Raw genomic sequence first — 13936 nt, forward strand, 5'->3', positions numbered from 1 at the left:
TTAACATAGTAATCCAATTCTTCTACCTTTTTTCCATTACTTAAAGCTGCATATACATCTTTAAAGTCTATATCTTGAGCATATTGTTCAATGTAGCTTTCATGCATTACTGAATTATGCTTAAGTATAGTAGATGCATTTATGATTGGTCTAGAAAACATATCTGCAACTTTATTGTGTATGCCCTTTTTATATTTGATGACTAAATGAAACTGTTGTAGGAAACCCATCCACCTATAGTGTCTTGATTGCTGCAATTTAGTCCGTGAGTGGCAAGTGCAAATACTGAAGTGGCTGATGATCAATATGTATAATTGTTTCTTTGCCCATTAAGTAATGTTTCCACTTTTTTACACTTTGTATTAATGCATACAATTCTTTATCATATGTGGGATAATTAACTACTGCAGAATTAAAAGTCTCAGAATTATAGCATATGGGTTTACCATGTTGCATAAACACTACTCCCATGGCATAGTCACTGGCATCTGTTTCGATCTCAAATGGTCTTTGAAGATTTGGCAATGCTAGTACTGGTGCTATACTAATTTTTTCTTTCAAGGTGTCGAAGGCTTTCTGCTGTTTGCCTCCCCACTAAAACACCTTGTTCAATCCTGTCAAAGCATGTAAAGGGGCTGCAATTAAGGAAAAGTTAGCAATAAACTTTCTCCAGTATTGTGCTGCTCCTAGGAAGCTTCTAACTTCGGTAGCAGACTTGGGTTTAGGCCAATTTACAATGACTGCAACCTTAGAGGGATCTATCTTCAATTCACCACTGCCTACAATATGACCCAAATAATTTAAAGATGTTTTGCCAAATTCACACTTTGATAATTTAACATAGAGATTTTCTTTTTTCAAAACATCTAGAGTCTACTTTACATGCTTCAAATGTTCTTCCCATGTTTTACTGAAAACAAGAATGTCATCCAAATATACAATTACAAAATCATCAATAAAAGGCCTGAGTACATCATTCATAACTCTCATGAAAGTGGCAGGAGCATTAGTCAAACCAAAAGGCATAACTAGCTATTCATATAGCCCTTGCTTTGTTTTGAAATCAGTCTTCCATGCATCTTGCTCTACTACTTTGACCTGATGGTAACCACTACGTAGGTCCAACTTGGAAAAGTAAACAGCGTCTTTCAGTTGATCCAATAGATCATCAGTGCGACGAAGGGGATAACGATTCTTGATCGTTATTTTCTTCAGTGTTCGGTAATCAATGCACATCCCCCACAAACCATCTTTCTTCCTCACCAACACGATTGGAGATTTGCATGATGATGTGCTTGGTCTTATGAACCCTTTCTCGAGAGCTCCTGTACTTGCTTCTTGATCTCTGCATTCTCTAAAGCGGATAACCTATACATTCTGATTTTAGGTGATGGAGCATCTTGCTGCAAATTAATATCATGTACAATTTCCCTTTTGGGTGGCAGACCTTTAGGTTCTTGAAATAGGATATCATATTCTGAAACAACTTTTTCTAAATCAGCTTGTTGTTTAGCATCACAGCCTTCAAATACATTGGTTTTATCAGGTTTCTTTTCCTTTACAACCATCAGTAAAAATTGCTTGCATGAATTTACAATTCTTTTCATCTGCCCTGAGTTTATGAGAGTATAATTATTCTTGAGTTTATGAGCTCTTACAATATATTCGATTCCATCTTTAACGAGTTGATACTTATTTTCAGCTCTATAGAAAATGGTTTTTCTATCATACAAGTAAGGACTTCCTAAAACAATTCCACATATATCCAAGGGAATGATATCTAACTCAACCTCATCTACAAATGCTGACCCAAAAGAAAACCTAAGTTTACATTGTCTAGTCACTTGTAGCTTTGCTTTATCACATACCCAACCTAATGGATATGGCTTCTTGTGAGGTGTGGTTAGTAGTCCCAATTTCTTTACAATTGCTTTAGAAATCAAGTTTACTTGTGAGCCACTATCAAATAAAGTATCAATCTTTTGATGCTTGGAAATAACTCTAATATGAAAAAGCTCATGTCTTTTCCTCTCATTTTCTTCACTATCAATAGTTTGTGCAGAATTACTAGTAGATGCTTCAGAATTTTTACCTTTTATACCTGTGGTTGCGATTGTTGTTTCATCACCTGAGTCTAACCCCAAATCTTTCTGTATAGCAGCAACAGTCTTCTTCTTCTTTCCATCGAACTTCTTGGGTTTCAGCTCCGGATGCAAAGACCAGCAATGTTCATCATCATGTCCATCCTTCTTGCAGTGAGTGCATGAAGGTTTGGCCTTTTGTACAGCATTTGCCTTCCTCTCTTTCCATTTCTGCTTCCTCTTTTCCTTGTTCTTGCTTGCAGTGGGTTTTGATGATCCCCCAATCTCTGGGTTCACATTCTTGCCTCTAGCCTCTAGATGGGTAGCCTGAACAGATACCTCATCTATGCTAATAGGGTTAAACATGAGAATGGTGTGCCTCATATAGTTGTGTAGACCACCTTTACACTTCAGCAAAGTTTCAGGTGAGTCTAAAGAAATGCCTAGAATCAAAGCTCTTTTTCTAAATTCTTGGGTGTAGCTTTGTACACTTTGCCCCTTTAACTGGCGAAGAGTTTGCCAACTCATCATGGCTTGCTGCATATAAGCTAGTGGATAGAATTGTTTTTTAATTGCAGAAACAAATTCACTCCAGACAGAAAGAATTTTACCATGCTTCTTCAAGTCAGCTTGTGTCCTACCTTCCCACCATACCAAGGCAGTTCCTCCAAGGTGTAGGCTGGCCAACTGAATTTTACTCCTGTCTGAATCAATGCTCTGCACCCTGCAATACACATCAATCTGTCTAATCCAGTTATCTAGCTTCTCTGCATTTAATTCTCCATCATATATTGGCAAATAAAATTTAACATCTAATTTAATCAAAGATGTTTTCTTCTTTTTATTTTCAGGGCTATCAGAAGGTATGGATAGAGGAGCCTCTTTTCCTTTCCCTTTGCCTTCAGAATGGCCATCTAGAAGAGATTCTTCTGTTCCTTTGTCTTGTTTGGAGGTTGAAGAATCTTCACTTCGACCTTTCTTAAATTCTCGATACATTTCTTCTACCATGGCTCTCATGGTCATGAAACTGTCCATGAACTGAGAGTCTGATTCCAAGGGATTTTCCTCTGCCATTTTCCTCCTAAGATAGACTCTACCAACTTCTGAGTTAGTTTCAACCAATTCTCCTTCTCCTAATTTGAGCTTTGACCTAGTTATCATTCACCAATCCAGCACAAGCTTGTCTAACCTTAGCAAACATAAAGCTCTGATACCACTCAATCTGATAATGAGATCTAAGACAATTAATAAGGTATTATAGACTCATGTGCCTGGATTTGTCTATATTATTTTATGCAATGGATAAGATTGTGAAATACACAGACAATGAAGCAGTAAACAAAACATAATAGACAACACATAACACAGAAAATTTAATGAGGAGTTCACCCAATACTCCTGGGCTACATCTCCTGGTCTAGCCTTCAGTGGTGGCCTCTCTATTATGTCTTCAAGCAGAGTTTTTACAACAGTATGAGCTCAATTTGAGTCTCAATACACAACAGATATAGCAGTAATAGTTAGCTTCAACCCCTCAAGCCTTCTCTGAGTACACAGACTCTCTTAATCACTCTCTGACTCTGTCTTAGCTCTGTCTCAGCACTGCCTGCAATACTGCTTCCCCTGTTTGCTCTCTGTCTGTGGCTTTAAAGCCAATCTGGTCTGCCTGTTCGTTTCTCCTTCTCGGCTTTCTGCCTCCCGGCCTCTGTCCGCTCGAATCCCTCTTCTAGTGTTACACAATCATTGCATTAAGCCTAAAGGGGAGATGGCCACCTATTCTGCGACGTAAGAGTGCCTCGGGCCCCTGAAATCCTTCGGAATCTCGAACGCGGTCGTTTTCTGCTAACACAGGAAAATGCATTCACGACTATGAAATTCCGCCAAACACAGTTCATTTCGGACTTCAAAAGTCCTTAAATACAGTCTATTCCTCTATCGGGTCCGTCCTCAATCGCTATCGCAAGTCACTTCGGCCTTGCTCCAAGGTTTCCCTTTGTATTTTTGAAATACGTTAAAATCGTGAAAATAACGCAAGTGTGATGTAGTCTACGCCGATACACGTTGGTTGCCACCGTCGATTGTGATTCGCCGATCAGGTCTAGACCGTTGATCGGCTAGATCTAACGGCTACTGTGCATTCATTTGTTCAGACCTCCGATACTATGTTTTTCTCTATTTTCACGTGTTTTTGGCCTCCCGATAGTGTTTTTCCGCCATTCTAAGGGTTCTTCATGTGCGATTGTTTTGATGTTTGGCATGATTTTAAGAGGTTTCAAGACTTAGAGAGTGTTCTTGGATCCATTTGGATCAAAATCTCTCTTCATAAAAGGTATGTTCATTCTATTTTAAATTTGCTTTACATTACTGACATCGTTGTGTCTAGGGCTAGGGTAATTAATCATTAGATTGAATCTACCCTCATTATATTATCATTCTTGCGGAACCCTAAAAAGGTTCACTATAAAACCCTACCCTAAGGATATGTCAATTGTAATACTGAAACCCTAGTCTACTTAGGTTGTTGATGAAATCTAGAATTCCTATTCTTTTGATGGTTTGGTATTGCTATAGAAACCCTAGCCCTTTAGGGTTTGTTGTTAATATCTAAGTCATGTATTGAAACCCTAAATCTTCAGGGTTTGGTAATTTAGTGTTTATGAACTAAACTTGTGTAATATATATAGCAAGTTCCTAGGAATGAATCCTTAGGTATATGTTCGTATGTCTGTTCGAAACCCTAGCCTGATCAAAATTGTTGTATATCTAACTTTAATGTATTAATGTTGGTGCCTTGAGATATTGTTGTGATATGCTAGTGCATGATTATGAAATCTTCATTATGTATATGTGAGTATGCTTATTAATACTCATATTTTAGTTTGTGAATTCTAGGGTTTGTAACAAAACCCTAGTAGAAATTGATATTCTAGGATATGATGTTATTGTTTCCAATATGATTTAGTTTTGATCTAGGGTTTGCAATAAACCCTAATAGAATCAAATATGTATAATAAAATTGTTATTTGATGAATTACTAATATAAAAGGCTTCGTATCTCAAAGATGGAATCCAAGGTTTGCAATGAATCATAGTAGAGTATGTTGTATATATCGAGACCTAGATATAATGAGACTTATATCCTGATTGAGTTGCTTTATGATATAGTCTAGGGTTTGTGACAAAACGCTAGCAAGAAGTTGAAGTCTAGTATGAATCTATCTAGATTTAGGTATTTGATGTCTAAAGTATTTGATTATTTTGATGCTTCCATTATATTGACATAACTTTGATATAGTTAACTTCATGCTTCTATATATGTATTTGGTTGTACTTGATATTAAAGTTTTGCAGGTACACAATCTTCAAGATAATGAAGATGTTCGTATGAGCATGATGAAGGAAGCTATAAGGATAATGATGATCAAGATGACCTTGATACTGTAAGAAGGAATGGAGCCATGAAAGACTCTCCGAGGAAGCAGTTGATCTCTCAATGTTGAGAGGGAGCATGGTTAGACGAAACGAATACATCTCCCCAGTTGAGAGGGAGGGCATATTATAATAGTCATGATGGATACCCTATAGAAGAAATCGAAGAAGGAATAGATCTACAATATATTGAGGATGTCTTGGTGCTACTGAAGAAATGAAAGAAGAAAAGCTTCTGAATATTTGAATATAAATAACTAAGTGGCATCAAGATGATTCAGAGTCCTAAAAGTTTGAGTATATCTAGTTTATCAGGGAGAGATGAAGCATCTAATGGCGGATGCTTGGGAGGACATCAAGTCTGCCTATGTGTTGATGTCTAGATCCCAAAGAGGGAGGGTGGCATTGGTCTTGTACCTCTGACCTTGGATACACACCTAGATCCATGGGTCAATGGTTAGTAACTGAGCCCGATGGTACTTAGACTAGCTGAAAGCTTTAGTCCATCTTAGTCCCCCCCGAATAGAATACCCTGGTCAAGTTTCTAGTCCGCAACACTGAGTGTACTAGAACTCTTCATAGTTCATTTTGGAGATCTTCCATGTACCTCTATATATATGTAATTATGAATATCTCCCTAGTTAAGAGGGAGTGTTGAAAAATGCAACTAGTGTCGGTCTTCATAATTGTACTTGAGTCATAATGAAATTTATTTATCAAAAGAAAGAAAAAGAAATTTTATTATTAAATAAATTGACTTATTAAAGCATGGATTTCATGCTTAGGTCAATTGTTTTTAGGTCAAAGCCTCCATTGAAGGCTCCTAGGGTTTATGTCAAGTGTCCTTGTCCATGTCATATTGTAATAGACCCTTCTTGGGATTTATTTGTCATAGACGAAATTTATTTTATTGTATTTCAAGTCTTCTAGGCCTCCTCCACGAACTCTGCCTCAAATAGGGGAATTTGACGTCACAAGAAGCCTATATATTGGAGCAACTCGACCTCTTTTGTCACTCAAACACAAGTAGTTCGATCTACAACTTCTGGGGACCAGAAAAAGTGTGAATTTCAAGGAAGAAGAAGAAAAAGGATAGAGAAGGAGAAGGAGGCCTCTCACAAGCATAAGAAGTCGAAATTCTCTCTTTTTCTCATACACGTGAAGCTGCTGGAGGGGCCGAAATTCTGCATTTGTTGGGTAGACTGAAATTCGGAAGCTACTGGTGGATCTAGGACCGAAATTTCTAGATTGATGCTAGGTTGTAGCAATTGAACAAGAAGATACTATTGAAGGTTGATGTATCTCATCAAAAGGCTGACTTGGTGGAGGAAGGTCTGTTGGTCTAGGGTCTTCGTCTATCTCATTTGAATTACTGAAGGAAGAGTTCTTGACTGGGTTTTCCCCTATATATAGGTTTTTCCCTGGCTATGCGCCTACATCTGGTGTCCTTGATCTTCGTGTTTTGGTTTTGGTAATTGCTTGATGAACTAAGATAAAAGAAGAACATAAGAAAGATAATAATAAGTGTTGAAGAATCTAGGGCTAACATAATTAATTGATTCTTTGATACATGATAACAATTTGTAAAGTTTTTATACAAATAATCTTAGCTTGATCTTTACTTCATCATTAGTGTGTATGTGTTAGCTTCATCAAACTGCTATCAAAAACAAAAGAGACAAGAACAGACATATTTTGGCTTTCTGCTAGGGCCAAAACCTCTCCCTCTTGGAGAGGAAAACCCATGCGTAAATTCTTCTTATAGAGACTCCATTGACGAATACCAAGACCATGACCCTTAACACACTATGCCACTGCAAGACCAAGACATCAATCCTTCACTCTCTGAACATCATCTTCACTACATCCCTGAAGTCAATATAGCTACACTACTGAGATCCTCAATATTGCTTGATGAGATCTTTCATCGTAAGACCATCATGCCATCATGCAGCTACTGCATCTTCACTTGTTGTTCCAGGATCCTTATTGATCTGCATCCTTCGAATAATGAGATCACTGAAATGATCTCATGTTTTGTCCATGCTCGAGGTGAGGTTATGTATATACAGAACTCTTCTTGAAACTTTCATCACAGCTATTCATCGTATCAACCGAGATACTAGATCTAAGTGTATAGTTAGATACGATCATGTCGAGATTGTCATAATAAATATCCCCTAAGATTGTGACAGTATCCTAGATACTCACCCTTACGTTGATGCTGAGACAAAGATGAGTACGATATTATTATTATGCTCAAAGCTGCAATTTCGATTTTTAAGATTGTACCCAAGAACAACGTTCATCATTGCAGATGGTAGCCGAGATAACTAGATCACAAATCTATAGATCCATCATCACTGTGCCTCTGTCTGCGATCCATAATCATTGTGCCTAAGTCCGAGATCCATTACTATGCCTTCGTCCGAGATTCAACATCATTGTGTTTTCATTGAGATTTATTATCACTGTGCTTTTGTCTGAGGTTCATCACAGGCATGCCGAGATCACTGTGGCTTACTATCTTATCCAAATCTTTGTCTGCGATTATGTCACGTCCAAGGTTGCACCTGCCTGCACCCAAACGAGATCCTCGACCTGCAATCCATTCAAGACCCAAATCATACGTGTCTGCACTCTATACCCATTGACATTTCAGAAGATCATGCGAGTTCTCTCTCTGCCATTTGCAGATGATTCAATGGGGTATTTATAGTGGTTTGCATCATCTATTTGAGCCGACATGAACCATGAATCATTATGTCTCTTACCCAAGACGACATGACTTTCATTAGTGTAATTAATTCATAATTTGAGTCGACATGTAGACTTCTTCATTGCTTTCGCTTGCAGACTTCTAGTGAAGGATTATGCTTGGTCTTTGGAGGGTTTCTTCACATCTTTGTGGACTTGATTACATTTACATAAACTCATGAAGAGTTTTTATACCCATGACATGAATTTTTGACACATAAATAAATACTAAAGACGTCAAGAAGAAGTCTTTCAACTAGAGACACTTCTTGCTCATGAAACCCATGTAGCAAGATTACAAGAATAATTTATTACATCATTTACAAAGATCATGTCACTATGAAGACCGAACCTAGTTACACTTTCTTCAACACTCCCTCTTAACTAGGGAGGTATTCATACTGGTACTTGGTCATTCTCAATCTGAAGAATTTCTTATAAAAAGAATCATATTTGCAATCCATTTGTTATATCATCATTTCAACCAACATTGTTTCCATTTAGCAAGCCCTTGACTAACAGCTCTATCTCTCACTTAGATCAGAGCACACAATGTTGGCGAGACCAATGACTGACAGACACACATCATCATTGTCTCTCTTAGAGTGATATCCACTTGGGTGTTCTCCGAGTATGCCCTACTAGGACTATTCTCATCTTGGGTTCCCAGCCCTCAAGAATATCGGTCCTCTTCCCACTCTTGTCTTGGATGCCCTACCACATCCTCAAAGAGTGTCGGATGCCAGATGATTACACAATCCTCCATTCTTTCTTCCAAACTGAAGACAAGAATGTTGTGTCTGACTCTCCCCTTTAATCAAGGACGAGTTCTAAGTTTCTCTTTACTTAGAAACTTGCTTGAGTTCCTTTGCTCATAGAACTTTCCAAAGCTCCCTCTTACCCGGGGACTTTATCATTAGTGCTTTATAGGGTCTTCTAGTTGAATGACGATTCAAGACTTCGATGTCATCAATTCCTCCATATGTAGGGCTCAGCCATCCATCACTTTCCTTCGTCATGTCATTCCCTCGTTCCCGGGAAGTATCCTACTTGGCTTTACATCTGGGGCTTCCTTCATAAGCTCATTTGTCATCACTTTTCTTCAACAGTGATTGCTCTGGATCACAAGGTACATAGTTGTGACATCCTCACAACTCTCCTTTCCTTGATCCTGCACACATACCCAGACATTTCCCAGAGGTCAGGCACCAAGAACAAATCACATATTACCTTTTCGTGATGGCCTTCTTCCAGTGACATCTTCTTGTAGGCATCAATCATCCTACATTCATGTTGACACATCTCCCGATGATATCTGTTGTCAAGGGTCCTCATCTTTTCAGACTTCCATCAAAGTCTTCACATCATTCCGAGAGGTTTCTTGGTCAAGTCTTCTTGATCCTCTAGATGTTGACTGCCTTCATCATGGTTGCATGTCTCACGATCTCTTTCATCCTCATGTCTTTCATTCCCAGGAACTCTCATAGTTCTTCAATGGTCACCAACTACCTCATACCATATTATGAGGACATATTATGTTGATTTCATCTAGTCTAACTTATGTCTTTCTGCATCCTTTCAAAGGAGGAGATCTACTCCCTTTTGATCATGCATGATCTATTTTATCTACAACCACATGTAATTGCATTTCAATATCAAATTCAAATACAAATACAATCATACATACCTTTTTTTCCTTCCAGTATTTCCTGCAGCTTCCTTGATTGAAAAGATCTTCAATCCCTTGGTCTGCTCCATTCTTCATGTCATTGAATCACTAACTCATGAGTTCTAGGAGATGGAATTTTTGACAAGACATTTTTGCCTTCCCGGACTAGGAGATCCTCCGTTGAGTTCAGGATCTAGTGTATCCCCATCTGGCAAATGTTTCCTTTGACCTGAATGACTTCTTCCTTTCCTTCAATGTACACCGAGATTCCCAAGAGCTATGTTCTTCATGATTCCATACGAGCTCTTGCTTCCATGATGCCACGATGCATCTTCTTACTATGTTCATATCTGTAGGGACTTCTGATAGGATCCTTTTGTGAGGGATACCATCTCATTCATATTGGAGATCTATTATTCCCTCTTTCCCTTGATCCTTTCCTCAGCTTCCCTGCACTTATCTGTATCCTATACAACTTACCTTTCTCTATTGACATAGAGACCACAGACTGTTGATCGAGGTAACCTTCTTGTTTATGGACATCTTGTTACTTTTCTTATCAATATCAATATCAATGATGATCATTTTACTAGATTTCTCCATTGCTATTTCATGAAGATATTTCTTCACTCTTTGGCGCCTTCTGCACTTTACTTCAGAGAATATATCCTCTAGTATTTTATGTAATCTTCTTGTGTCTCCTTTCTTGCTTCATGGAACACTACGAGTTCTACGAGTTCTTATGGCTTCAAAGGAGACCTTGATGTACAGAGTTCTCTAAGGATTACGACAATCCCTCTCATTCCATGCAAGAACCTTTAACGACCCATACAGCATATAGATCTTCTTGCAACGAAGTCATTTCAAAAATAATTAATAAAAAATACTTACTTGAGATGTGAAGATAAAACCTTCACCTTGATTATGTTGGCAGTAGATGGAGTAGGTGTGTGGATGCTTCCTTCGGTTGAGATCTTTGATAGGCAGACTGCCTTCCTTCCCTTTGAGCCATCTTCATTGACATATCAACAAACTGCTGATATAATTGGGTAGAATGCAACATCGACTTGTGATTGCAAGTGTATTACCATTGACATCCGAAAACCCTTATTGTTGTAGATTGTAAACTGCTTCCTAGGGTTTCAAGATGATGAGGCTTCAATTTGAGATCCTCCGAGCTGCCTTGATCTTGTGGCATTTGGATAATGATTACTTGAGACAAAGTCTTTTGCTGCTATAGACAGTAACCCTTGTTTTTCTACACCGCTGTTGTAGGTTGTTCCTTTGATCTAGAGTTTAGATCTTGATGTTATTGCATTGATGCTCTGCTTAAAAACTTAATCCCTACATGTCTCTTTTCTGCCCTTCCTTGACTTCTAAAACCAATCCCTCAGATACCATGTTGAAGAATCTAGGGCTAACATAATTAAGTTGATTCTTCGATACATGATAACAATTTGTGAAGATTTTATACAATTAATCTTAGCTTGATCTTTACTTCATCATTAGTGTGTATGTGTTAGCTTCATCAAACTCTATCAAAAACAAAAGAGACAAGAACACACATATTTTGGCTTTCTGCTAGGGCCAAAACCTCTCCCTCTTGGAGAGGAAAACCCATGTGTAAATTCTTCTTATAGAGATTCCATTGAAATACCAAGACCATGACCCTTGACACACTCTGCCACTGCAAGACCAAGACATCAATCCTTCACTTCTCTGAACATCATCTTCACTGCATCCCTGAAGTCAATATAGCTACATTACCGAGATCCTCAATATTGCTTGATGAGATCTTTCATCCTAAGATCATCATGCCCATTGCCAGCACGCAGCTACTGCATATTCACTTCTTGTTCCAGGATCCTTATTGATCTGCATCCTTCGAATAATGAGATCACTGAAATGATCTCATGTTCTTTCCATGCTCAAGGTGAGGTTATGTATATACAGAGCTCGTCTCAAAACTTTCATCACAACTATTCATCGTATCAACCGAGATACTAGATCTAATTGTATAGTTAGATATGATCATGCCGAGATTGTCATAATACATATCCCTTAGGATTGTGACAGTATCCTAGATACTCACCCTTACGTTGATGCTGAGACAGAGATGAGTATGATATTATTATTATGCTCAGAACTGCAATTTCGATTTCTGAGATTGTACCCAAGAACAACGTTCATCACTACATATGGTAGACGAGATAACAAGATCACAGATCTATAGATCCATCATCACTGTGCCTCTACCCAAGATCCATAATCATTGTGCCTACATCCGAGATCCATTATTGTGCCTTTGTCCGAGATCCATTACTGTGCCTTCGTTTGAGATCCACCATCACTGTGTTTTTCATTGAGATTTATTATCACTGTACTTTTGTCTGAGGTTCATCACAGGTATGTCGAGATCACTGTGGCTTACTATCTTATACGAATCTTTGTCTGCGGTTATGTCACGTCCAAGGTTGCACCTACTTGCACCCAAACGAAATCCTCGACCTGCAATCCATCCGAGACCCAAATCGTACGTGCTTGCACTCTATACCCATTGACATTTCAGAAGATCATGCGAGTTCTCTCCCAGCCATTTGTGGATGATTCAATGGGGTATTTATAGTGGATTGCATCATCTATTTGAGCCGACATGAACCATGAACCATTATGTCTCTTACCCAAGACAACATGACTTTCATTAGTGTAATTAATTCATAATTTGAGCCGACATGTAGACTTCTTCATTGCTTTCGCTTGCAGACTTCTAGTGAAGGATTATGCTTGGTCTTTGGAGGGTTTCTTCACATCTTTGTGGACTTTATTACATTTACATAAACTCATTAAGAGTTTCTATACCCCTGACATGACTTTTTGACACATAAATAAATCCTAAAAACATCAAGAAGAAGTCTTTCAACTAGAGACACTTCTTGCTCATGAAACCCATGTAGCAAGATTACAAGAATAATTTATTACATCATTTACAAAGATCATTTCACTATGAAGACTGAACCTAGTTACACTTTCTTCAACAATAAGAACACAAGGAAATCACAAGTAATTATCAACAAGAAAAAATCTTCTTTCTGATTTTCTAACATTTATGGTGTGCAACAGATGCATCATTTCAGCATTTATAATAAATCCTAAAAACATCAAGAAGAAGTCTTTCAACTAGAGACACTTCTTGCTCATGAAACCCATGTAGCAAGATTACAAGAATAATTTATTACATCATTTACAAAGATAATTTCACTATGAAGACCGAACCTAGTTACACTTTCTTCAACAATAAGAACACAAGGAAATCACAAGTAATTATCAACAAGAAAAAATCTTTCCGCCTTTCTGATTTTCTAACATTTATGGTGTGCAACAGATGCATCATTCCAGCATTTATAATAAATACTTGTATTTCTTCTCACCTCATTTTCTTTATGTGTGCACCCTAAGTTCCTACATCAATCATAGTCACTGTTTATATTTAATAGATGACAAAGGAAATGTTAGATATTGTAGCTATACCACCTAACCAAGGGTGTTATCGATACACCACCTGTGGTGATTTTATGCTGTTCAACAGATGTATCATTACAGTGTTTATATTAAAGACTTTTTTCTTTTTTTTCTCTTTCATTATCTCTAAAAATGTGTGGACCTTAATTCCGTACATCAATCACAAGTGATACCATGTTGAAAGCTTCAAAAAAGTTTAAGATCAAATATATTTCCATGGTGGAAAAGGTCATTTGTTACCATCATTTTTCCAACATAAAAGATCTAACGCCCAACACCACTATTTAAAGCTGTGTTTTGTCACTTAATCGACAGCATGAACCATTTATTATGCAATAATTTAAAAAGACTAACTCTTATGCACAAGGGTCCTGACTTCTAGAATACAACAAACAGTAAACAAGAGGTACGTGCACCACGAATCTTCACCTACTAAGCCTGATTGCTCCAAATCAGACGCAAGGCATTAAAGATAAGCGTT

The 13936-nt window shown here is 37.8% G+C and overlaps 1 protein-coding gene across 1 annotated transcript in view; it reads right to left on the bottom strand.

Moving 5' to 3' along the window:
- LOC149169708 (Transducin/WD40 repeat-like superfamily protein) overlaps positions 1 to 13936 on the bottom strand; it is a 233819-nt gene that overhangs the window by 38660 nt on the left and 181223 nt on the right. The window lies entirely within an intron of this gene.

The sequence above is a fragment of the Pinus tabuliformis genome, chromosome 4_2 (genome assembly GCF_031772625.1).
Source record: "Pinus tabuliformis cultivar Carrire ecotype Pingquan chromosome 4_2, CPIR1, whole genome shotgun sequence".
NCBI lineage: Eukaryota > Viridiplantae > Streptophyta > Pinopsida > Pinales > Pinaceae > Pinus > Pinus tabuliformis.